General features: G+C 38.2%; 1 protein-coding gene across 1 annotated transcript in view; it reads right to left on the bottom strand.

The window, feature by feature from the left end:
• The window catches only part of TTC33 (tetratricopeptide repeat domain 33), a 128,601-nt gene that overhangs the window by 11,586 nt on the left and 91,931 nt on the right, over positions 1-25,084 (bottom strand). The gene's annotated exons all lie outside the window — the stretch shown is intronic.

Raw genomic sequence — 25,084 nt, 5'->3', positions numbered from 1 at the left:
AGGTCAAAACCTTTCATTATACAATCAACCCTGAATGTTCCACCTGCTTAACCAGATCATTCCATGCAAATGTTTCTTTAGTGCCCAAGATCCCTCAGTAAAGATCACTTTGCAATCCTACTGCCAGCCCAGCCACGATCTGCGTTGTTTTAAGAGATGATGCATGAACCGCTAATGATAGAAGCTTGTTTCAGCTGTACAGCTCTGCATGATTATTCCTCCCCACTAAGTTGCTGATTGTTATAGATTGGAGGAAAAGGGAGAGAGCTTCAGGACTACTGGATACTCATTAATGTTGGCCAAACCATCTTAAACATCCTCAAAGCGATTCCGCAAGCACAACCTATAGATACTTACAATACATTAGTTTTAGAGGAAAGAAATAAAAAGGCGAATAATATGATGTAAAGGTATTAGAATTACTATCAGGAATTATCTAGAATGCTACTCGTCTCCTTTAAGGAAACCTGGAGGTGCGGTAGACTGTTGAATGATTCTGGGAAGCTAAAAGCCTAATTGTAGCGGGCTACAGGCAGCGTGTAATGCATCCGCTATAATTTTCCTTTGGGAAATGGGCCAAAAAGCATTAACCGGTAAGATGATACAGTTTGTAAATGTATTCACAGTTACTTTTTTTATTTTTTTTTTGCAGCAAACAAAATGATCACAAATTAAATATTAATGGAATAACAATAAAATGGACAACTTTAACAAACAGAGAAATTGGTCCTGGCAGCAATATTATTGCTATATTATTATAGGATACGTTGTTTGTCCTATAAATATGAGTAAAGTCTATTAAAGACAAAACTTTGGAGTGATTCATTCAGCCCCGTGACTTGACTAATAACATATTGGGACTTGATGTCGCAAAGTATAAAAATTTGGTTGCTATGGTAACTGCATCACACTGACTACTTTGTAGCAGAATTGTCCATAAACGTGGTAGCCACAGCTAGACCTCAGCATCAGATCTTTCAAAAGGTAGTAGTGGTAGTAGTAGTAGTAGTTGTAGCCTTGCAATACAAACCAAAACTGGATGAAAGAAGGGGCCAGACTTTGTTTTTGTTAATACAGAAAATGGATACAGCTGGTTCAATGAAGGAAAAGGTGATACCTTTTAATGGAACAGCACAGGAACAGATGTAGAGTCATACAAGCTTCTGGGACTTCAGAGGTCTCTTCGTCAGATAAATAAGGTATCTCCAATATCCTGAAAGCTTATGTGACTCTAGGTCTTATTCTATGTTTGCTCAATGAAGAAACTAAAGACTAAAATGGTATTTTAACAAATAAGTTGGTTGATATGTAGCCTTCTGACTAGCAGAGCGCTATATGCATACCTGAGAACTTTCCAGTTTGGATCAGAGTCTCTAGGGGAAGTGCTGCTTCTCCTGGACTCCGGTCAGTTTCATCGATCTTCAGGCTGGGGAGCAGGGTTTGGCCGTGTCCACTGCCCAACCACGTTCCATTCACTTTCTTCTTACTCCCACTACCACCTACTCCCGACCACCCCGTCTAAATGATGCTAGTGTCGCCTAAAAATAGGGACGCTCCGGGTAGCCATCCCTGCAACTTCCCAGGTATGATGGTATGCGACTATGAATGTTTGTAAAACGGCACTACATTATTTTTGATATTATGCAGTCCCATGATATATCTAAGTGCAAATATATAAAATAGACACAAATAAACTCGGATATAAAGGGGAACAGGGCATAATTCGTTTAGCACAACACAGAGTGTTAAAATATGGTCATATCCTTCCAGAACTCAAGAGTTCCAGAAGGATATGACCATAGAACTCTAAACTCTAGAACTCTCTTAGATCATTCACATACATATATTTCCCATCACTTTATGCTACAGAATGTAAGAGTCATGGCCACTGCCATCTACGGTTAAATTAATGTTGCCAAAGTATTTAAGGGTATTTTCGGTATCACCTCAAGCTTTTCTGCAAGCTGCCATCTTGCCGCAAGCTACTTACAAGATAGAAAAGTATTCAACGTTACTTTACCGGACCTATTAATTCATGCTCTGCTTATTATGCATTTCATTCCTACAGTATATAAATACAAATATGTATTCTCTGGGACTTCCCATCCTTCCTGTAACATCTCAAGCTTTTCTGCAATCCGCCATCCTGCTCCAAGCTGGAAGATAAGTGAACTGAGCACAGGTACATAAAACATAGGTAGTCAGCATTTAAAAACCCAGTACATTATTAATGACTATGATCAAGGTCATATAAATTATTCAAATATGTATATTCGCGGCATTTCTCTCATGCAAATATAATACATATAATTCCACGCTGGTTTGCCTGCGTAACATTTTATTACCTGCTGCTAAGAAAGTCTGACCTAATATCAAGTCCTCTTCTGGTAACAGCGATCACCCGTGTGATAAGTGAAATTGCTTCCACAGCGTGTACCAGAAAACAGCCTCCGTCAGGCGAATTTGCAAATGGATATGGGAAGCGTATCTCTACAGAACAACTTCCCAGAAACGCCTGTTCACAACAAATCGAGATTTCCTTGCAGGTAATTTTTGGCTAGGTGCAACTAAAAATTCATTTGGGAAACACCGCCATATCATTTTGTGAAATCATGCAATATAAAAGGTGCTTGTTTTCTGGTACCTGGTCACCCTCTGAGTATTTTTAGTGGTCTTTATTGTACCCGCAAGTATTAATTGAAATGCTAGTGGTAACATGAGTTAGGATAGGTGACTTCTGACAATGTGGTGAATTTGCCGTGTGACCGACAGAGGATGGCTACCTGAGAAAACGGAAAGCTTTTCTTAAGACTTATATTTATGTTATATTTTATAACATGTTTTGTCCTCTTAAAGTAATACTCCAGTCATATTCCATATTCAATTCATACTGGAAATTCCTTTTTCATGGACTACAGAATAGTACAGACAATAAGAATATGGAGACTCACATCATGTATGCTATCCAGTGCTGTATTAACCTTTTATCTCTATGGCCTGCGTCTCCGATACAATAAAAGGTGCGGAACGTCTTTAAGAAACTAAGCACTGGGATATGATGTTAACGAAGTCTATGGAGGCTGTGCTGAGCGTCGCTTGGGGTGACCAAAGATCTCCATGGTAACCGGCCCTACAGTCTACATATAAATACGTCCTGGTTTCAGTAGAAGCAAACAGGTAGGCCGTCTTTTCTGGGAAATAATATACATTTCATGTGTGACCAACGCATGTAATGTAATGCCCTCCAGCATTTTTGATGCACAAAACCACAGAAGAGAATCAGTTACTGCGTTATACATCCCACATACTACAGAGCGGTACTTTACATGTCCTGGCTGCCAACATGTGGATTGCATATATGTCCTGAAAAATATGGCTCATTTTCTAACTTTAATAACTAATGCATGCAATAAAACACATTTGAGTCCATGCAAAATTCTTTAATGAACCAAAACATGAATTTGGATTAAACCGTTTCTTTAATTCTGGAAGGATATAAATTCTTGGTTTGCCTCCTGAGACTTTGTTTATTTTTTTTTTTATCATTTTCAGATGGTGTTTAGAAATCATTTACTCAGAAATGGAAAAATGAGGTTTAAAGGTTATGTTGGGGTAGTCGATATTAAGCAAGCAATAAATGATAAAAACAGGATCTATTTTTGACTGAAGCAGATTAAACTTTTTTTTAAAAAATGAAAAAAACACATTGCTATAATAAAAACTGCAAGTCTAATATGAATATGGCATTCTAAAATATGGAACGACTGGGAGACTTCTTTTTATTCATTATTTTAGTGATCCAAACTTGTTTATTTAGAATCTGTGGGGAATATTTCTAAAAGGCGACTCTAGCACAAAGTTTAAATGTGGTTTTATCACAATGGCAACCAAAAGAATGTTTTTGGTAAATAAAGCAATGTACTGGGTGCCATGATGATAACATTACTTTTAAATCGTTGTACCAAAATTACGTTTTAAAGAAAATCCCCATATCTCAGATAAAAATATTCTTTATACCCCTATTAACTTGGCACCTTCATTATATTAATTTATTTTATTTAATTTTTTGTCTGTTTTTTTGAGGCCCTGCTTAAAGGACAAGCAAAAATACCAACGTAACTGAATGTAGAAAGGAAATCTCATCTTCAGAGTCACAATATGGAGCATTTGTACATACCGTATGTTCTATGATTGTCGGTATTCACAAACATGTGCTATTAGAAGTAACAAAAGCTGTGATCATAGTTCAACACAAAACACAGTGAAGACATGATGCCCGCCGGGGGCCAGAGTGGGCCCTGACTGGGATCCCGAGTAGGGCCAGGTTTTGGCACCAATTTTTGGTAAATTGGGGGTGGGCTTTAGAGGATAGTTATTTAAGGGGTTGTGACACGAGGCTGAGGGACATTTTGTAGTCACTTTACCCTGTTGTTTGTCCCACCTTCTCTCCCTGTTTATTGTGTTATGTTGGGGTATTTCTGCTGTCACAGCCGGCTGGGTTGCTTACCAGGCATCTAAGGGGTGTGAATGCTCTGGGGGAGAGTATTTGATGGGAGGTTCCCGGTAGGTGGTGCTGGGAGCCTCAGGTTTGGGCATCTTGGTATGTCCGTCCCTGGGTGGTGGTTCCTAGTTTGCCTGGTGGGCTTTATGGGTTTTGTTAATTATTTACGTTTATTGATGTTACTTATTATATTTATGTGTTCAGTTTGGCAGTCTTTGCTCTGTTAACGCAACAAGGTGTCGGGCCTAAGGTTGCGTGGCAATGATCTCGTCTTCGGTTTTTGTTGCTCTCCTATGTGAAAACATTAGCCTCAATGCATGTTACGGACTACTACTTATAGGAATGGCTTCCTTGAAGATATCTTGAGGGGTATATTCACTAACCCCGGTGTATATGGGAGTTTACAGGAGGACTTTGCTCTGCTTAATGAGAGACGTTGGGTCATCTTAAGGCTGGTTTTCAAAAATGCACAGTAACATCAAGGAGTTAAAACCTCATTTCTCCCACAAACGTTAGGGTTAAATCCAGTGTTTTCTGGGTCTTGGTGAGAAGAAGACACACTGAGGAGACCAGGGAGCACCAATATCTGTAATATTCTAACAACAGTTTAAATGTTTAGCAAGAGATTACATATTATCGACTTATTCAAGGCGGTTAATTGATCTCAACCAAAGTTTATTTTATTTTAATTTAATATGCAATTTGTAAGATATTTATAGTTGAAAACAATTAGTGCTTGAAAAAAGTTAACAAGTTAACCTTGGAACATTTACAATGAGTTAAAATTGAGACATATTTTACCAGCATTTTCAGTTTTAATATTTTGATTTGGCATTATTGTGGCTTTCGAGGCTGTAGCATATGTGGTAGGCTCTTATCTAGCAAACATACTGGGCTTACAAATTCCGTTATTGCGTAACCCTGGGAAGATAAGAGATCAGAAGACAATTGCTTCCCTAAGCCGAGACTTTGTATTTAATATAAGCTTACTCTATAAGTTCCAACAGCAATATAGATACAAGGGAGAGAAGAATAGAAACATAGAATCTGATGGCATATAAGAACCATTTGGCTCATCTAGTATGGTTATTATTCCTAATGTAAAGAACGTTATCAGTTCTTGGTCATCTTAGATTCAGGATAGCTGTATGGCTATTTCATGCATGTTTAGAGGTAAGTCTAAAAAAATATGTTCCTGCTTGAGCAGAAGGTCCAGTGCATACCCGCCAACAGTCTGGAATTTGCCCAGGACAGTCCTTTTTTGGGGTCCTGTCCCATAAAATTTGCATCAGTCCCGACATGAAAATACTGCCTATGCACTAGACACACACAGCCTCAACGCTTGTAAAAGAGCTCCAAACTACCCAACATCTGAGCTCAACGCTGCAGGGTCATGCAGAGTGTTGGTGAGTATGCCAGTGATATATACAGTGCTATAGATTGCCATTTTTTTCCTCCGTTATCTGCAGCACGAGGCTACCATCGTTGTCAGTCATGTGGCATTTTGGGTGACTCCCTACTCACACTAAGATTCCTTATAGCTTTAAAAAGTTTATTCCTTCACAGACTTAAGGTACCAGAGTTTCTGACAGGATGATTAAGACCGAGCCAATCTATTGCTTATCATAGGCAGTATGTGAGGTGTCAGGGTTTTTTCGTTTCTAGTAGATTGGGCTAAGATAACAGGGCGACAACACATAAAAAATACTAATATGCACCAGTCTAAAAACATTATGCAAATACTAGAGGTGTTTTAAAAAAGAAACCACACAACTTATTATTAATCTGATACTAGTGATGAAAAATGGTGTGTGTTCCCATTCAAATTTCCTTTTGAGCAAATGCCACAAATCACAGTGATTGCGAGTGACAATGAACGTTTCATTCCATATCTCTGTGGGGGGAAAAACAATACTCATATTGCCTACATTGGTTCATAATTTAACAAAAGCTATTTTTTATTTAATGTACAGTTTATTAGAAACACACAATACGGCCCATCTAGTCCTGATGTAAAGTAATTCCTTTATCTTGTCTTAGATAGGGGATAGCTTTACGTCTATCCCACACGTTTAAAATCCCTTATTTTATTAGGCTCTACCAATACTTACAGGAGGCTGTTCCATTTATTTACCACCCTCTCGATAAAGTAAAACTTCCTCACCTTACATAGGACGCTCTAGTTTTAGATTATGACCTCTTGTTCTCACATTTTCTCCTCGTATTAAATTATCAGTATTACATTTAACCTCTTCTCTCTTTTCTTCATCCAACCTATACAAGATGAGATCCCTTAGTCTTTCCTGATAATTTTTATCCTGAGAACCATTTTTCATTTTTGTAGCCCTCCTCTGAACTCACTCCAATATGTCAATGTCCTTCTGGAGACGAGGTCTTCAGAACTGCACATAAAACTCTAGGTGAGTTCTGTGAAGAACCACCGCCTCTTTCTGCTACTAATGCCTCTAGCTACACAACCCAACACCCTGCTTCCTTTTTGTGACACTTTATTGATTCCTTTTAGGTCCTCGGAAATAATTATGCCAAAGTCCCTCTCTTCAGTTGTCACTGACAGAGCAGTGTCCCCAACGCTATATTCTGCCTTGGGATTTTTACTTCCCAAGTGCATTATTTTGCATTTATCAACAGTAAACCGCAACTGCCACACTCTCGACCACTATTCTAATTTACTTAAATCATTTGCCATTTGGTTTGTTCCACCAGGAATGTCTACCCTGTTGCAAACTTTTGTATCATCTGCAGACAAACATACAATACTATTAATATTGCTAAATGTAGGAGTCCTAATATTGATGACTGAGGTACCCCACTAGTAAAATGACCTTCTGCCGAATATAAACCATTACCACCTTCTGTCTCCAACATCGAAACCCAAACACTGCAATTTATTTATCAGCCTTCTATGAGCGACCGTGTCAAATACCTTTCTGAAATCCAGATGATGTAATGGTCCTCTTGATCAATCATTTTAGTTACTAATAAAATTACCGTATTTATCGGCGTATAACACGCACTGGTGTATAACACGCACCCCCATTTTTGAACAAAAAAACTGAACAAAAAAAACTTCATCAGAATCACTGCTATCTGGGAAACCACACACACACACACACAGTAAGACACACACACAGTAAGACACACTCACAGTAAGACACACTCACACTCAGACACACACACTCAGACACACACACCCTAACCCCCCCTTCTCAGGATCTCCCCTCTCTCTCCCTAACCCCACCCCGGTCACTTACCTTCAACTCCTGTGTTGGAAGCGTGAGGCGTTTGTCTCGGGTGCCGGCGCTTCACTGCTGAGCGCCGGCACCCGAGACAAACGCCTCACGCTTCCAACACAGGAGTTGAAGCGCTGAGGCTGAGGCAGGCGGCGGCGGCGGCGGCTGAGGCAGGCGGCGGCTGCTGCTGCTGCTGAGGCTGAGGCAGGCGGCAGGCGGCGGCGGCTGAGGCTGAGGCAGGCGGCAGGCGGCGGCGGCTGAGGCTGAGGCAGGCGGCTGAGGCTGAGGCTGAGGCAGGCGGCAGGCGGCTGAGGCTGAGGCAGGCGGCGGCGGCCGCCAGCAGAGGAGTCCTGGATTTCTGTCAGTCAGGGGGGCCCGAGAGTTGCCGAGCGGTCGTCTTCAGCAACCGCTCGGCACCCCTTTGGGCCCCCCCTGACTGGCAGAACTCCAGGGCCCGGTCGCAGTTGCGACCCCGGTAGTTCCGCCACTGGCTCTAGGATTTATCGGCGTATAACACGCAGGTAGGGTTTCAGCTTCATATTTTAGTTAAAAAAGTGCGTGTTATACGCCGATAAATACGGTAACTTAGTTTGACAAAATCTCCCTGCAGTAAACCTGTGCTGTGTTTTGATCTTGCAAACCATTCCAGATATTTAACACTCATTTCCTTTAGCATGATTGCCATTCATTTTCCAACTACTGATGTAAGACTTACTGGTCTATAGTTGGCCGAGTCATCCCTGCTACCTTTTTTGTGCATTGCTACTACAGTTGCCAACTTCCAATCGTCTGGAACTACTCCTGTCAATAGTGACTGGTTAAATGTCTGCAAGTGGTTTTGCCAGGACACTTCACATCTCTTAATAACTTTGGATGCATCCCACTGGATCTCATGGACTTCAAGACTTCAAGTAGAATTTCTTCCTCTGTAAGCATTCTTGCTTTCCATGTCTTCTAGTTCCTCCTTTCTTACTGAGGGCCCTTCCCTTCATCCTCCTAAGTATTGATTTAGGCAGCTGGCTACATCTTTATCCTTTATGACTCCCTTCATTTGTCTTTAATCTAATTATTCCTTGTTTACTTTTTCTTCTTTCAACTATTTTTTTTTTTTTTTACAGATTTTGGATCCTGTATCCAAGCATACCGAATCGCATTTAAAGTGGACATACTGTATACATATTTCACATCAGGAGATGCTACTTATAGACTCGGAAAGTGTTGCCTCTTTTAGTGTTTAGTAGATTTGCTATGCATGCTATTAGCATGATTTTCTTTTCTATTTAGATTCCGTTACCTAGTAACTCCATTCTGCCATGGATTGTGGCATCCAGAAGACTTAACCGTGATTCATTTTTAGGGCCAGTCTTGTAATTTGTTTGTGTGAACCCTCTCTGTATTGTATCAGCTTGATAAAAGTTCTGGAGTAGTTTTTGTTTGAGGTATAATATATTTTAATTTTCCAGGGTTTCTCTGGTCTGTGTCTCCTATATGTTTGCTGTTTAAACATTATTTCTCATGCTGACTACTACCATAAAACAGGCATCATTTTTACAATGAGCGTACCAGATAAATTGCATTAATGTGGATTTGGCACGCTCAAAAACTTTCACATCATTCTTAAAAAAGGCGTGATGTATAATATGTATTTAAGAAATCATAATGTTAACGATTATTTGACTGTTCTAAGTTATAAATAAAATACCGCTTCTTCAGGCTCAGTTAATTTCCTATTTGGGTTTTTGAAAGGGATTTACTGAGTTTATGTTTGGCTCAAAAACGGAGGATAAATACACAGAGCAAGAAAAATGCTTAAACTAAAACTGTAAAACTTGCAGCTCCATAGTTGTAGCATGATACAAATAACAGAAGGTCTATAGTAGTATTTTGGCAAAGGTCTAACCTCATTTCAGTGGCGTATTTACGATTGGCGCTGTCTAGGCCTAACCCAGGGCTGCCTCCCGCCCCTCCGCACTGCTTTTCTTTTCTACTGAGCATTGGCATATGATGTCATACCCTAACACTCGACTTCTAAATGATGTCTGCCGCTGAAGGAAACTGTGCCGACTGGGCAAAGACCTCCATAGTGTTAATGGGCTGGTTAGGGAGAGCTGTAATCTCGTGTTGAGTATTGGTGTTATGGGGACCTGCCGGCCTAGGATATTATTTAAGAGACTGTGAGTATAGATTGATGTTGTAGGATGCTATGGTAGATGTTTCTTAAAGTGCTTCCTACACCAGTTTTGTGTTTCTTTAGCTTTCTTAATTTTTCCCCCCTTTTCGTTGCGTTATAACATATGGTCAAAGGACAGCAGCTCTACTTGAGCCTTCTACAGCCACCATAACATTGCTGTTATACTATTCACAGCTGCAAGAAAAAAGCATTTAAAGAACAGCGTTATTGCAGGCATAAATTATAGGGAAAAAAGGCCGCCGTCTGATGGGATTATGGTGACCTATACTTTCAGATGTCTTCAATTATTTACATGGGAAAGAAAACACAACCATAAGTTAGACCATGATATAGAGCGACATATCAAGACAGCATCTATATGGAAAAGACAGATGAAGTGCATTAAGGGAACATCTCAGCACAATTTCTGTCATATTTTCTATTGTTTGGGTATTAACCCTTGGAATGCCAGGGGTCGGGCACATTTTTAACTATCGAGAGACTTGGCCAGTTTTAGCAGTTTTGCTATACTTAATTGATGGTAACAAATATATTAATATATATATATATTTATAAATACACACACAGTTTACATTTTAAGTAGCGAAGCCCATATTTTTTTTTATTTAGAACAAGTTAAGCTATTCATAGATAAGCAGTTTGAGGCAACCCGTGCATCTGATCACATGATATAGAGGCAAAACCATTAATTAACCCCCCCAAGAGTATTTTTTTCGTGTTACTTCCCAATACATTCCAAAAATAATAGCAAAAATAATTGAACCAACATAATTTCTTAAAATCTCCTACCTCTCTTAGTAAACTTGTCCAGGATGCGGTTGTGCATGCACGTTTATTGCACATGCAGCCCATAAAGGGCGCAGTACACACTACTGTGCAGGGAAGGCACAAACTGGAGGTGGTAATTTATTAATTATTTTTCACACAGGCGGTCTATTACTGGCTTCTGAACTAAAAAACGAATCTCGATTCATTCCTAGTACAAAAGAGTCAACGCTATCTACTAATGTCTAGAATTGTCCCTAAAGCAGTGTCCCCAGTAAATGCTTCACCTTAATAACGAAATCTGGGTTTACCTTTTGGCTTGGGAGGCTCCAATTATTTTAACTTTTATTATTATTATTATCTAGATTTGATTAGAAATATTCCATCATTTTAAACTTGAAACTGTGGTTTGTACAGACACTGCATCTTTTTATTAAAATTTCTAATAAAAGTTTTAGATTGCCCTTATTTTTCATTTTGAATATTTAAAAAGCTGACATTTATACTATTTTTTTAGACCAAGTAGTCAATTTAAGTTCAGTGAAGTACTTGGCAACTGTGAAATTTCAACACCGGTTAAATTTGATTATATTAAGAAATTATTGGGTCTTCAGGCTACTTTATGTATCATTAGTGGTGGTCACGTCTATTTGATGTCGGCCCCTACTTGTACATGGGAATTTATTTTGTGAAATAAATAGTGTTTGGTTTAGCTGACCCATATCTTTACAGTCTAACATTGCTTTAATAATCGGGGGGGATTGGAAAATGGGTTTTTACATAGCTTTAATGCCACATTGATTTAAGACTTATACTAAGCGACATGTTAGGGGTGAATATTGTATCAAGGCATAAATCCTCAGAGTTCTATGAAACGTTACGGATTTTGTGAGGCATTCTGAGGTTTCATTATGGAAACGGGATCTCATGAATTAAATCTGAGATTAAGTGTGATGATAAGTGTGAAGGTTATTCGGTACTTGATCCGTGCATTCTGAATTTAATTTAAACTGAAAAGGGGTCATTACCTTCAATCCCCTGGGGTGCTATCCGCATAAAACAAGACTAACCCACAGATAAAAGCAGATTTATCCATGATAAAGTCTCAATGAAATTTGGACAACAGAAACAATAGTAAAGCAACAGAAAAGTCGAGACTGATTATATTATCTTGGAAGATATAGGTTCGAAATATATTAAGTCGACATCTCTGAAATATGTCCAGACTACTTGATGTGTTTACTCTACTAAGAAACTAATGTGAGCATACACTTGCCTTAAGCATGCTCTGCAGTTCCTTGCCAAATTACATTTTCCACTTGCAGAAGATTCTATCTTCCAGAATTAGATGAGATTTACTTTCGTTTCAAGGTAAAATGTTTATTTTTAACCACTGAAAACTTTCCAGTCTAGTTTTAGTATTAACATTACATAAAAAAGAATGAGGGGAGAGAAAAACAAAAAGAAAGAGCTGCCATATGAAAACCAATTTACATGATCATCAGAAGTGGATCAAGATCCGGCGGGCCTCTGGGACCTCCTATAATCTAACTATTTAGTCCATTTTTCTGGGGTAATTATATTTCCATACTACAATTTTGTTTATATTTTTCTTTATAACATCCAGGCTGGGATCGGCATCCCCCAGTCAGTAACATCACTCTGAATCTCTGAATCATATTTTAAGGGACATGAATAGGGCTACCTGCAAAGTTGGAAGGACCGACATGCAAAGCACATGTTTGTTCTTACAAAACTGCATTCAGGTTTTAACAGACAACTGAATGTCCCAACAAAAAAAAGTGTCCACCAGAAAACAGAGTATAACAACATTTTTTTTACATACATCATGGAAGCAGATATATTGCTACTTTCCTTGTGTTACTACACCAACATAGCCACACAAAAGGTAGATGCATGCATACACACACGTACACCAGTAGACTACCACACAAGCAGCACAGCCATATGCATTGATACAGAGACATCCTGACGTACATAAACACACATGCATACACACTAACTACCATACACATGGATCCAAGCTCCTATCTCTTCTCCACTAGTTGTTTGCTGCTGTCTGTGGTATCCTAATACCATAACATGGAATGGATGTGCATTTTCCACTCATTAGTAGCTATAACATTACTAAAAAAGGGCTTCTTACAGGTTGATGACATGAGAACAAAGGAGAACTTCTATCTTTCATAGCCTAATGGGCATCAGCCGCACCCAGCAATATGTTTCAGCAATGCAGGTAAATTTACATCAACAAGTAAGCAGCAGTAACAGGGGAGTCATCTGGTTATCTTGTGTGTGTGTGTGTGTGTGTGTGTGTGTGTGTATACATATATATATACACGTACACACATACATAAATACGCAAACACACGCACGGACAACAGTACAGGCATGCTACAAGTTCATCCTGGTATTAAAGGTGTTAACTTTCCAAGTAAACCCCTGTGATATTTACAGTATGCATCCGGATGGATTATATCCACGACCTTAATAACACGGATAATGGAAGCCATTTGTAACCATTTAGCACTAGCTTACCTCCTAGAATAATTACTCCGATTAGAAGGATTTAAACATCTGTAAAGAAAGCCTCTCTCTTTCATACTTTAATTAGCACTTACATCTCTAGCAAATACAATCATCTATCACTCTGCACATTAATATGGGAATCCTTTTTAAGCATTATCGATTGCCTACACTTACTGTTTAAAAGAAAAGGGGGTCTTTGTCTTTAAAAATAAAATGTGTTCATTATGATTCCAGAAAAAACATTTCGAGCTAAAATAACTTATAATCGAGGTCGTTTTATAAGCCGAATTGCAAGAGGTCAAATATACCCATACCTGGGAACTTCTGGGCTCTGGCTAACCGGAGCCTGCCCTTGCGTGACGCAGCCAGGACTGATCACTGACGTTGGTGGGAGTTCCCGCTGACGTCAGGGGGAGTTCCCAGTGACATCAGTAGGCGTTACCGCTGACATTGTGTGAAACACCCTAATTTAAAGGGGAAATCCGCAGGGAGTGGGGCCTGTAAAGACCCTGCTCCCGCGACCAGGATGATTCAGGTATTGACCCATAGAGTTCCCAGGTATGAATACCACAACTGATACTAACAGCTTTGTAGTTAGGTGGACATTGGATGCGCTACGCCATGACTTACCTTTGTCGCACCAGAGCTGGCGATCCTCTGCGACAATCTTCCGTTACCTGCTCTGCTTCCTTCTCCACGTCATGAGTAGGCCAGATCCAAACTTTCCTCACATAGTGCAGTCATGTGACTGAGCGATGCCCGTCTTCATGTCATCTTCTAGGCTGGTGTGCACAGAGGACAATATATCTTAAAGGGACCTCCTGATCTCAAGTTGACCCTGTTTCTGCCAGACTTCACCATTTCAACAGCAGGCCGTCATTTCCTCATTATCATTTGTTGGTGTAACCTGGTGCATTGCTCGTGTAAATACTTTGAGTGATAATTTTGTGTTTGACCTGTCCTATTCTTTTGATTATGGTTTTATCTGCTGATTTGGTTTGGTGCTGTCCTGTTGATTCCGTTGCTGACCTGGCTGTGCTTCTTCGGCCTCCACGTCTTGTCTGCTGATTTTGCTTAGGTGTTGTCCAGTTTACTACGCTACTGACCTAGCTAATCCGTCAACATGTCTGAGCCGGTTCCTTACATTGTCCTCTTCATTGTTCAGTCTCTGCATCCGGGTCTCAACCCCCAACGTTAATGAATTATAGTTTATGGCAGCAAAATTATTATTTTTTTTTAGGTATTTTGGGCTGTGAATTGGCAACAACCATTGGCAATGCCAGAAATAAATATAAAAATACAAGAATGGGATCAGCATAAAAGAAAAATAGCTTTATAGTGTATAGGATAATATTGGCTTAATAAAATGCTGTATATACCTTCCAATATTGATCACGGAGTTAAATGTGTTTATTCATTTAAGATACTTTTACCACATGCCCACCTAAAATAATGTCAGAACTTTTTGAAACAATGTGTCTTTTCAGAGTTTAACGCAACGTAAAGATCCAGGTCAATGCACACCACCATTTTTATGTAAACCACATTATTAAAAAAAATAATAATATTGTAAAATATACAATCATACATATTAAGCTATTGTGTTACCTTGTTAAGTTGTTAGAGAACTTAAGCTTACTGTTGTGCGTTGCATGTTTGACAGTTTGGCTGATTCATAGTTTATGAAATGACTGCATTTTAAATGACATATCTTTATCTTTCCTATACACATTTCTGACCAAACTTTTCATTTTTAGAAAGTGTATGATATTTTCAGTCAATTCATTTTGGATCACAAACTCTTATTTTTATTCACACCAAACTTCTACATTTTACTCCAACCATACCATGGACCCATCACCTCAATTATGTAGATGTGAGTGGGTAAGAGTTGTATTATATTGTAGTTTGCACAATATTTATTGAAACTGAACTTTTTTTTTATAAGTAAATGGCAAGGCAGTGGTGTGTTTGGGGTCATTATCATGTTGGAATACTGCCCTGTGGCCCAGGGAGGAGATCATGCTCTGCTTCAGTATGTCACAGTACATGTTGGCATTCATGGTTCCCTAAATCAACTGTAGCTCCCCAGTGCCGGCAGCACTCATGCAGGCCCAGACCATGACACTCCCACCACCATGCTTTACTGTAGGCAAGACGCACTTGTCTTTGTACTCCTCACATGGTTGCCGCCACACACTTGACACCATCTGAACCAAATATGTTTATCTTGGTCTCATCGGACCACAGGACATGGTTCCAGTAATCCATGTCCTTAGTCTGCTTGTCTTCAGCAAACTGTTTGCGGGCTTTCTAAGTGTGTGTATTACCATGAGTGTGTGTGTGTTAACATGCGCATATACCGTATGTGTAAATGTACATGTAAGAATGAGAGAGTAAATGTACGTAAATTGTGAGTCTGACTGTGTGTCGGACTGATCCAGCATACAGGAAGCGGCATCACATGCACACAGTACGGACAAAGAGAGACACAGCACTCCTGTAGGTAAGTGGGGTTGGTAGGGCACAAGCAAGCTGTTTAGGGAGAAAGATGGCACAGACTACCTTGGGGCACTAACCAGTTGCTTTGGGCAAAGACAAAGGCACTGAGAAGCTGTTTGGGTGAACTGACAAGCTGTTTGGAGATGAAGATGGCACCAGCAAGCTGTTTGGGGACAAAGATGGCACTGATAAGCTGTTTGGGAGCTAAGATGGCACTGTGGGACATGTTGCTTGGTGAATTGAGGGGTCCGGGGCAATTTTCCCACAGAAGCTCTGTGGTTTCTAGTTACGCCCCTGATCTTAACACAGTATTGTGTTGATGTAAATTATTTGTATTACTGCAAGACAAGAACATTCATAAAGGTTAGACAGTTTTTGCAAAGATAATGTTTGCTGAAACAAAATTGCTATTGAGAAAAATTCTGGCTACTGAAAGTATTGTAGCAAACATCATATACTATAAAGTTAATCTGCATACATTTGGATGAACAGGAGTGTGTACAGCTGCTACACTATTTATACAGATGAAGTATTTGTATCTGACAGCTAGATCTTGGTGTGGAATGTTAAGCGGCAGACGGATATATATGAGGTCTCTTTACCAAGATATATAAAGAAAAATAGGACTGAGCAGAGAGGGAAACATGATTAGAATTGAAAGGAAGAAGACCAGACCGTGGAAATTATTTATATATTAGTCAATGGGGTATATGTTTGTGTGTTGATGTATATTTTGTTTAGGAACCATCTGGAAAACAAGGAGGATTTTTTTTAAAAGAAAGCCTTTTTTTTTTAATAATAAAAGATGTGCGATCTCTTCAGGCATGACTTGAGAAGGAAGTGCAGAATTCCGTTTACTAGGAGAAAGTAAGACCATCAAATGCATTTTCATAAATCATGCAGGAAATGATCTCCTAAAAATGTCATGGACATGAAGTGGCGTAAGATTTCTCCTTGCATGGTCTATAGGTCTAGATAATTCCTGTTGAATTAGTAACACAAGGCAGCACCAATTTAAGGTGAATAAATTAAGACAAGAAACAAACTATAATGTTTACCATCTTATACGAAATGAGGATAAAAAAAATTATTTTATTTATACTATTTGATTTTGTGTAATCCATAACTGCATTGTCAAGACAACTTTCATGGTATATTTTAAGTATGCCCTTTACATTGACAGCTCCATGGTTGGTGCCTTCATAATACATTGTAAATATGGTCAGTTGATATGCTCAGAATAGAAACTTAATTAATACACCCAATAGAATCCAAACATCATCATTCTGTAGCCTAAGCAGCTGCCTCTCAAATTTCCTAGTTACCCTTTTTTGTGTCACAAAAATAAAGCCAATTTACAGGGCAATACACATAAAGCCACCATTAGGGAGTATTATGGATGTTTGTTTACTCCTCGCCAGTGTGCTTGGCATGGAGACTTAATGTGCAGCTGACAACTGAAGTTGCGAATGGCACCAGCTGTGTGATTTTTTTTACATTGCTCGAGAGCCAGCTGTCTCTCTCTGCACCACAAGCTCTCTGCATTTAGCCACAAAAGACATAAGAACGAGATGGATGGACGTGCATGGGGAGAAAGTGCCTTCTTTGAAGACTCCAGATCTTAAGGTGATAAACACCACTCCCTGGACTGCAGATTATCTTAAACAGAACACAGCTCAAATCATTGACTGTGAATTCCAGACTATAAAATTGCTTTAAATGTCTTTAAATGTCTTTAAATGTACTCGAGGTAATATATCAAATTAGCACAAATGGAGATGAGAGTATACAAGCTCATCTGCCTACACACTTTTATAACTTCACTAAAAATGTTGGTTCTTTTGAAATTCCAAGAACGATAAAAGTACGTATATGGAAACATTTAACATAATTTATTGGCTGTGTTATAGTCTTCCTTTCGATGTTCTAAAAAGTTAATAAACATAAATAATGGTCACTTTTTAGTTAATCAGATAGCAATTCAGAAAGTTACACATTTATAACATATAATTAAACATCAAGGTGCAGCACACATGAGATCTGCGGCGGTAACCACACCTCTAACTAGAGCCTTGCCTAGTGCCTGGACGCTCTGAATAGCAGGGGAGCCAGGCTGAGTCCCCCTACCTTCTCCACCAACCGCTTCCGTGTTCCTGTCTTCTTTCCTGCAGCTCCGCTTCTTCTCTTGTCTCTACTTGTTCTTCCGTCTTCTTTCTTCGTCCCCTTCTCTTCTTTCTTTGTCCAAAACACTCTCCTCAGATTTTAGGAATAGGGGGAGGCTGTCCCCCTGGATTGTCCTTTTTGCTGAAGCACTCCCAGAGGCCAGAATAACTTACAATAATAATACTTTACCTCGTTGCATCAAGGCAGGAAAGCAACAGAGAAGGATATGTGCATGACAGGAAAAGTCCCACCTAACTGTGAGAACCGTTTCTCATCACCTTGGACTACAATCCTCACCTTGTCTATGGTAGTTATTCAATCACTGCGATTTATGGTCAACAGTTGATTTTTTATTGTAAACTATCACGGTGCTTTATTGTTAATATTTGGATTTCCAACAATAAATGGCTATAGAAACAGTCAGGCAAATACATAAAAAAGGTTCCATTCTAACATTTTGTTTTAATACCAGACAAATAGCACTAAAATTCCAAAGCTCAAAGCCATTCAATCACCTATTAAATACATGGAGTAAACTCTACAAACCTGATAAAATAACGACAAAATAAGACCATCCCTACAGAGATAAACCCTTGCATATCACCGCATTTAACAAAGAGGGCTGGGATAAAAAGAATTATTAACTCAGTTACATGGAGAATTATATCCCAAGAATAGAACAGTCCGAAACATAGAGTTGTGCAAAACTGTAAATTGTTCCCAAATAAGGTTGTGTAAATGTACATATTATGATACAGCATTTGTATGATAAAGTGAGGACAGGGCTCCTTGTGAACTAAGAGGGAAGAAGAGGGGAGAACCATGCCAGCTGCAGTGATGGTGGGATAGAGTAGTGACTGTGTGTATGTATGTGTAAGTCTACGTCTTTAGAGTGAGCTACTGAATTGCGTGTGTGTTACTGTATAACATTAGAATATGGATGTGTGATCGTATGGTGTGAGTGTATGCTGTGTTGATGAGCGTATGTTTTAGCATGAGTTTGTCTGTCATTGTAAGGTGTATGTTATATATGTATGTATATATGTGTGTATGTTAGAGTATATTGTTAAAATGTCAAGGGTGAACCTAAGAGCAGTAGTTCGAGGGAGAGGAGGGGGGTAGTGCCCATTTGTATGTGTACGTTTATTGTGTTATAGTGGGTGAGTGTTAGAGCAAGTTTATAGGTTTGGTTTGGGGAGGGCACCAAAGAAATACTGTATCCAAGTGCCAATAACCCCTAGCTCCCCCTGCCAGTATTTACTCTTGCTCTTTCTGCTCTTGCATGAAGAAAGCAACTCCCAGAAAGTGAACTTCCAGCTCAAGAAACACCCAGTTTGAGCAGTGCCTGATCGCCTGATCCTCTGATCTCCCTGACTGGCACATGAAGCTCCCTGAGCTGGTCAGTTAGACTATGATCCTAAGATCTAGCTACAGGAGACACCACCGGGACTGTTCAGACACCAATTCCAGACATACTAGCATGTGCAGTCAATGTGCAGTCAATTTTCTACCACTTGAAACCAACATTATAACTAACACGGTGCATCCTCACAAATGCCCCTGACTGTGTGCGCACACGCATAATTCAGCATTCCTTTTCATATTGAATCTGTGTTTTTGACTTGTTTGTACATGTGTTGTATTGTTGTAGCATTTTCTCTTAGGTCTTTTTTTTTTTACAACTCAGAGCACTGGGCACATTTTTTGTTATAATAACAGATACATAAATAAAGGAAATAATAAAACATCAGTGGCTGTTAAGTAAGTGTAGGAGATAAACAAACAACACAACATTCAATTAATGAATGTAGTCATGAAGGTGACAGTTCCTCTTTAAGTAAAAGTCACAGCGTGTGCGTGCCTAAAGGATCAAAAACTCAGAGCAGGTGTCGTTGAGCATTGTGGTTTTTTTCCAATTTTAACTGAACTTTAATTTGGGAACTAGAAACTCTCTCTTATCAACAAATATAAAGGCTTTCGTGTCAGAGCGGCTGTGCATGTAAATATAGCAACACTATTTATAGCTAAAGGGTTTCTTCACAAGTTTAAAAATTCCAATCACATGAAATCAACGTTAAGGTTAATCAATAACTGAATCCAAAGACTGTAAAGCAGCTGCTGGAGCAGAGAAATAATCTTTAGCACAGTTTGGTAGTTCTAGAAACACACAGTTCAACCTTGTCTACGAGATGCATTAAATACGACTTAAGTAAACATTACTCCAACAACAATGTTTCCTTAAGAAGTATTTCACCTGGCTTTTGGGAAACTTTGGCATAATATGAGGAACAATTAGAAAACTGATCTTATGGTGGCCTGTATCCTTATGATAAATAAATATTACCCAATGGAAATTTGCATATTTATATATATATAAATATCCATGTTTTATACCTCCAGACCCAACATATCAAATGGCCAAAGAGTAGAACCTTGTTTTAGGAGATGCGGTTAGAGTCATGGCAAGGGGTGTAGGGCTAAGGCTTTCCTCCTCACTTATCACCTCTTCCTTTTCCCATCCACAAGACTTATCTCCAGCTTTCATCCTCCCTCCCAACATTCAAGAAAAATCTCAAAACCCACTTCTTCAGAAAAGCATACCATCTTAGCTGGTAGAACTTCCCTGTCACCAATACAACTCCCAGACTACCTCTCACCTTTCTCCACACCACTTATGTTTTCCTTAAACCATGGAGCTGATTATTTACGTTTTAGTTATTAAATGAAGAAGCTCTGGATCCCTGGACTTTTGGGACATATGAAATATCTCAAAAAGTGGCAACGTTATTGGGTTTCTTGTGGTTTCCGGTAAATACGATACCGAAGTTTTGTCAGCATTGGTGTGGCCTGCGGATCATGAGGGTAATTTGTGAAACGCACATTGTCAAGATATTGAGACACTTTTTGTATTGTTCCAGATCTTACAAGCTAATACAATGAACGTCATCACTCACGGTCCTCCAGTGCAAAAGCACTTTCTGAAACAAAGTCCAAATAAAGGGACTACGGCAATTAAAATTTTGCATCTGCATCCAATTTCATCTTCATTTCGTGGAAAAACAAAAGTCTTTCCAATTTACACTTATAATAAATCTGGACTTCAAACACGTCTAGCATTAGGATCACATTTAGCAATGCAGTATGTACTAAGAACATAACTTCTGCTTGAGAAATTCACTATGTAAGTTTGCACACTTTGTGGTTTCTCATCACAATGTTTTCAGGGAAGAGAAACACAACAATCTCATTTTTTTGAGGAACAAAAACAACTAACCATACATGGTTATTGAGGAAGAGTTTATGATTATTTAAGTTATAAATATATATGCATTCCATTTAATTTATTTGCTAGCAGAACCTTATGCCATCATGAGTCAACCTGTGTCATGGTAAATGCTGTACAACTACCACAGTAGAAAAACTGCGAACCAGAAAAAAACATTGGATTCTGTAAAATATAATTTGCAAATATAGAAGCAAAGCAAATATACTTCCCTATTTAGTTGTGTTGAATTTCTTTCATGTGATAATTTTTAATCGTCACGCTTCCCCTCTTTTGGTTTTCTCCTCCATGCTATCCATGTTGACTGTTACTGCATCTTAAAACCTGGTTTGCACCCAAATGTCCTTAAAGCCCATCTACCTTTCACAGTTTCAGTATCTGTGTAATTTATATATAACATTTGTTCCATAATGTGCTAATTATTATCCCGAAAGCCTTCTAGATAACCTTGTGGAGTCTAATCTTTGCATTTTGAAGAAGAACATTGCCTCCTAGATTGACTTTTACCATATCGTCTGACTGGGGATTGTTGTCATATACCCAGTGCTCCAGAATACTTAAACTATACTAAAGTAAAACAATGTATTAATTGTTAAGGCTACTGATTATGAACTCTAGAATCAATCACATTGATCCTTGCTAATTAACATCACAGAAAACTACGTAATTAGGCTGAACACAAGAGGCATAATTCTGCTCCAAGAAATGCTTCTCAAAGTCTTGGTTTTGGAGAGGGTTGACAAAGAATAATAATAATGATTCTGAATGGCAGTTAAATGACCCTCTGCATAAATCTCTTTACTATTATATATATATAATATAATGTGTGTGTGTATCAGCATTCTTGTCCCCACTATAACGTTTTTTGGGTGTGCACATTAAAATTGGCTATAACAATTACACAGATTAACCCCTTAAGGACAGGGCTGTTTTTTAACTTTTGCACCGTTTGTGACAATGGATGTAATGGATATCATTTTGTGAACCCAAACACGTTATATATTGGGTTTTTTTAGGACAAGAAGGGTTTTAGTTAAATACAGTTTAGATAATCTTATTTACTATATAAAAATAAATTATGGTAAAAAGTTGAAGGTGAATTTTTTTTTCTGACATCTAAAAATGAAAAACCTGCTAAATAGATGCTAATATTTGTTCTGGATTTAGAAATACTCAATGTTTTTATGTTTTGGGGTTTTATTCCAAGATATAGGGCAATTACCACAAGTACCATATTGCTATTTTAAAATAAGATTTTTTTTTAAGTTGTTTTCAAAAATTGTTATAGTGACATTCTAACACTGCTATCTGCCATAAATCCCTGAAGCAACTCAGGGTATTCAATTTAGGGTATTTTTATACTTTTCATGTAGCCATTTTACTACCAATCTTTGCCAAAGTTTGGGGTGATTTTTTTTTCGCACAGATTGCATTTCAGGTATGAAATGTACTAAGAATGTAAAGTGTTACTAAGAAACAATATGTGTTCATCATAAGTAAAGTGATACCACCCATGCATTGGTTTGTCGTGTTGCTTGGGGGCTAAAGGGCCACATTTAGGATATGCACAATTCAGTTTTTCACCTTGGAATTTAGACAACTGATCATCCTGCGCATTATTTGGGACATATTTGAGGCCAGCCAATTTAATTTACCCCATCAAATCATATATAACATCTCATAGTATTTCAAATGCTGGTATTTGAACACTTTCCACGCACTAATTTTACCACCAGCCTCAAAATTTGTAGTAGTAATTTTTTATCACCCACATTGTAATCCAGGTATGCTGATACATACAGCTCCTGGTATATGTCACTGCCAAGCAAATACATGTGTTCAGCAATATCTCCTGAATACAGTGATACATCCCATGCATATGTTTGTTGGGTTGTTAGGAGGCTAAAAGGCCACATTTGGAAGGTGTGCATTTTCCTATTTGGAATTTTGACATCTGGTCATTCTGTACTCATGTCCTATTTGTAATATCTTTGAGGCCTGCCAATTCTATTTATCCCCTCCAAACCATATATTTTTGAAAACCCAGAGTATTTCAAATTGTGGTATTTTAACACTTTGCAGATGTTTGCGGTAGTAATTCAATTACACAAAAAAAATACTACCACAAACTCACAAAAGATGAGGTGCTGTTTGAACAAGGATGACTTGATTCTGGGTAATGTGGGATATCAATATAGATTACACATACAGATTAAAACAATCACCACAAAGAACATGTATTAAAAATCCTCCTTACATCTGTTACAACAGTCATCTTAACTTCCTGCTCTCGGGATACATATGATTATTACTCCCCATTATGTTAAAATGCTTAGCAGGACAATGAAGAGAACTCCAGGACAGGAAATTAAACTTTATTTTTACAAAACCATTATAGTGATTGACAAACATTAAGCTCTAGCTAAATACTGATTTGATAGATGAACTCGTTGATACGAAAGGATGTGAAGGTGACAGTTCCCCTTTAATTTTCACTTATTTATTTACATTAAAATGTAACGGTTGGTGGTCTTTTAAATGTTATAAACCAGCAAGCTCCTTTACAACATGCGGATTACATGCTGTTCAATCTACCCAGAATAGTTATACCGATAAACTGATGATATCTACCACTGCACATTATAACAATCCAAATTAATTTTCCATTGGCAGATACGGAAATGCCAACTTCCTCAATTCAAACTCATTACTATGTGTGAAACATTACAACCAGAAGAGGTATTAAAAATGGTTATAAAATTGGAAATACGGACACAAATAATTTCAAAATGCACCTAGCAATAAAAAATAAACAATTTAAAAAATTCATGCTGTGCCAATAAATTAAGTGGATGACTATGTAGCAATACCATTTATAGGAATTGTGGACTTGGTGTGACTTATCAAAAAACATGTACAAATATATTTTTCAAAAGTGGTCTCTGAGAAGGTTGTGTATTTATTTGAGCTTAATCAAATACCTACTTGCGCCCTTTTAATCCTCTTTAAACAAGAGGTTGCATTTAAATGAAGGGGTGCACATTATTGAAAGGCACTCTTTTACCTAGATAAAACTTGTAGCACATTCAACAAATAAACCTTATCCGATGTGTTTTATTGGTTTCCCTGGAAGCTTAATTACACAAAAATCACTCAAAAACATTGTTGTTTTTTTTTTTTGCTTTGTATCAGTGTCTGCTTTTATGTCATGTGGCAAGCATTCTTTAAAAAAATATCAAAAAGTCAAAATTTGAAATGATTAGATCATATAACACAGCTAGAACATTTTATAATATATTCAATGATGGAGCAAAGTCTACGTGAAGCTTGTGGTTTTCCATCGTACAGAAGTCCCTGAATGCTGGCAGCTGATCAATAGCTGGATCAGCTTGGCAGTATGCAGGAAAAATAATGTTATCCTTGCTTACATAAAGGCATCAGACACTGTGACATGTGATCCCTAAGGTCTATAAAGACCCCAAAGGTATCAACAATGAAATGTTTAAAATAAAATAATAATAATAATAACAATAATAATAATAATAAATGTTCCAAAAAACCTTGCACCCCTCCAATTAAAAATTGAAAAGAAAAAAAAACAAACTGCTGCTCCAACCCAAAAGTTTGGTTGGTATGAAGAGATGGGAGAAAACTTGCAGACAATAAATTAATTAATTGGTTTTATCACAGATTTTCCCCAAAGTGACATAGTACCTTACTTTTCAAACAAATATCCCAAATAAAGTACAATGACTGATAAAACATAAGGCAATTTTAACTAATGAATTCCGATCCTAGAAAATTTCTTCTGAAGGAATGACTAACTTGTGTAACAAGTTTAAAGACCTCCAATAAATATTTTTTATTGGTTTTCTCCT

Source organism: Spea bombifrons, chromosome 1, assembly GCF_027358695.1.
Source record: "Spea bombifrons isolate aSpeBom1 chromosome 1, aSpeBom1.2.pri, whole genome shotgun sequence".
Lineage (NCBI taxonomy): Eukaryota > Metazoa > Chordata > Amphibia > Anura > Pelobatidae > Spea > Spea bombifrons.
This window is presented reverse-complemented; position numbering and strand designations above follow the sequence as displayed.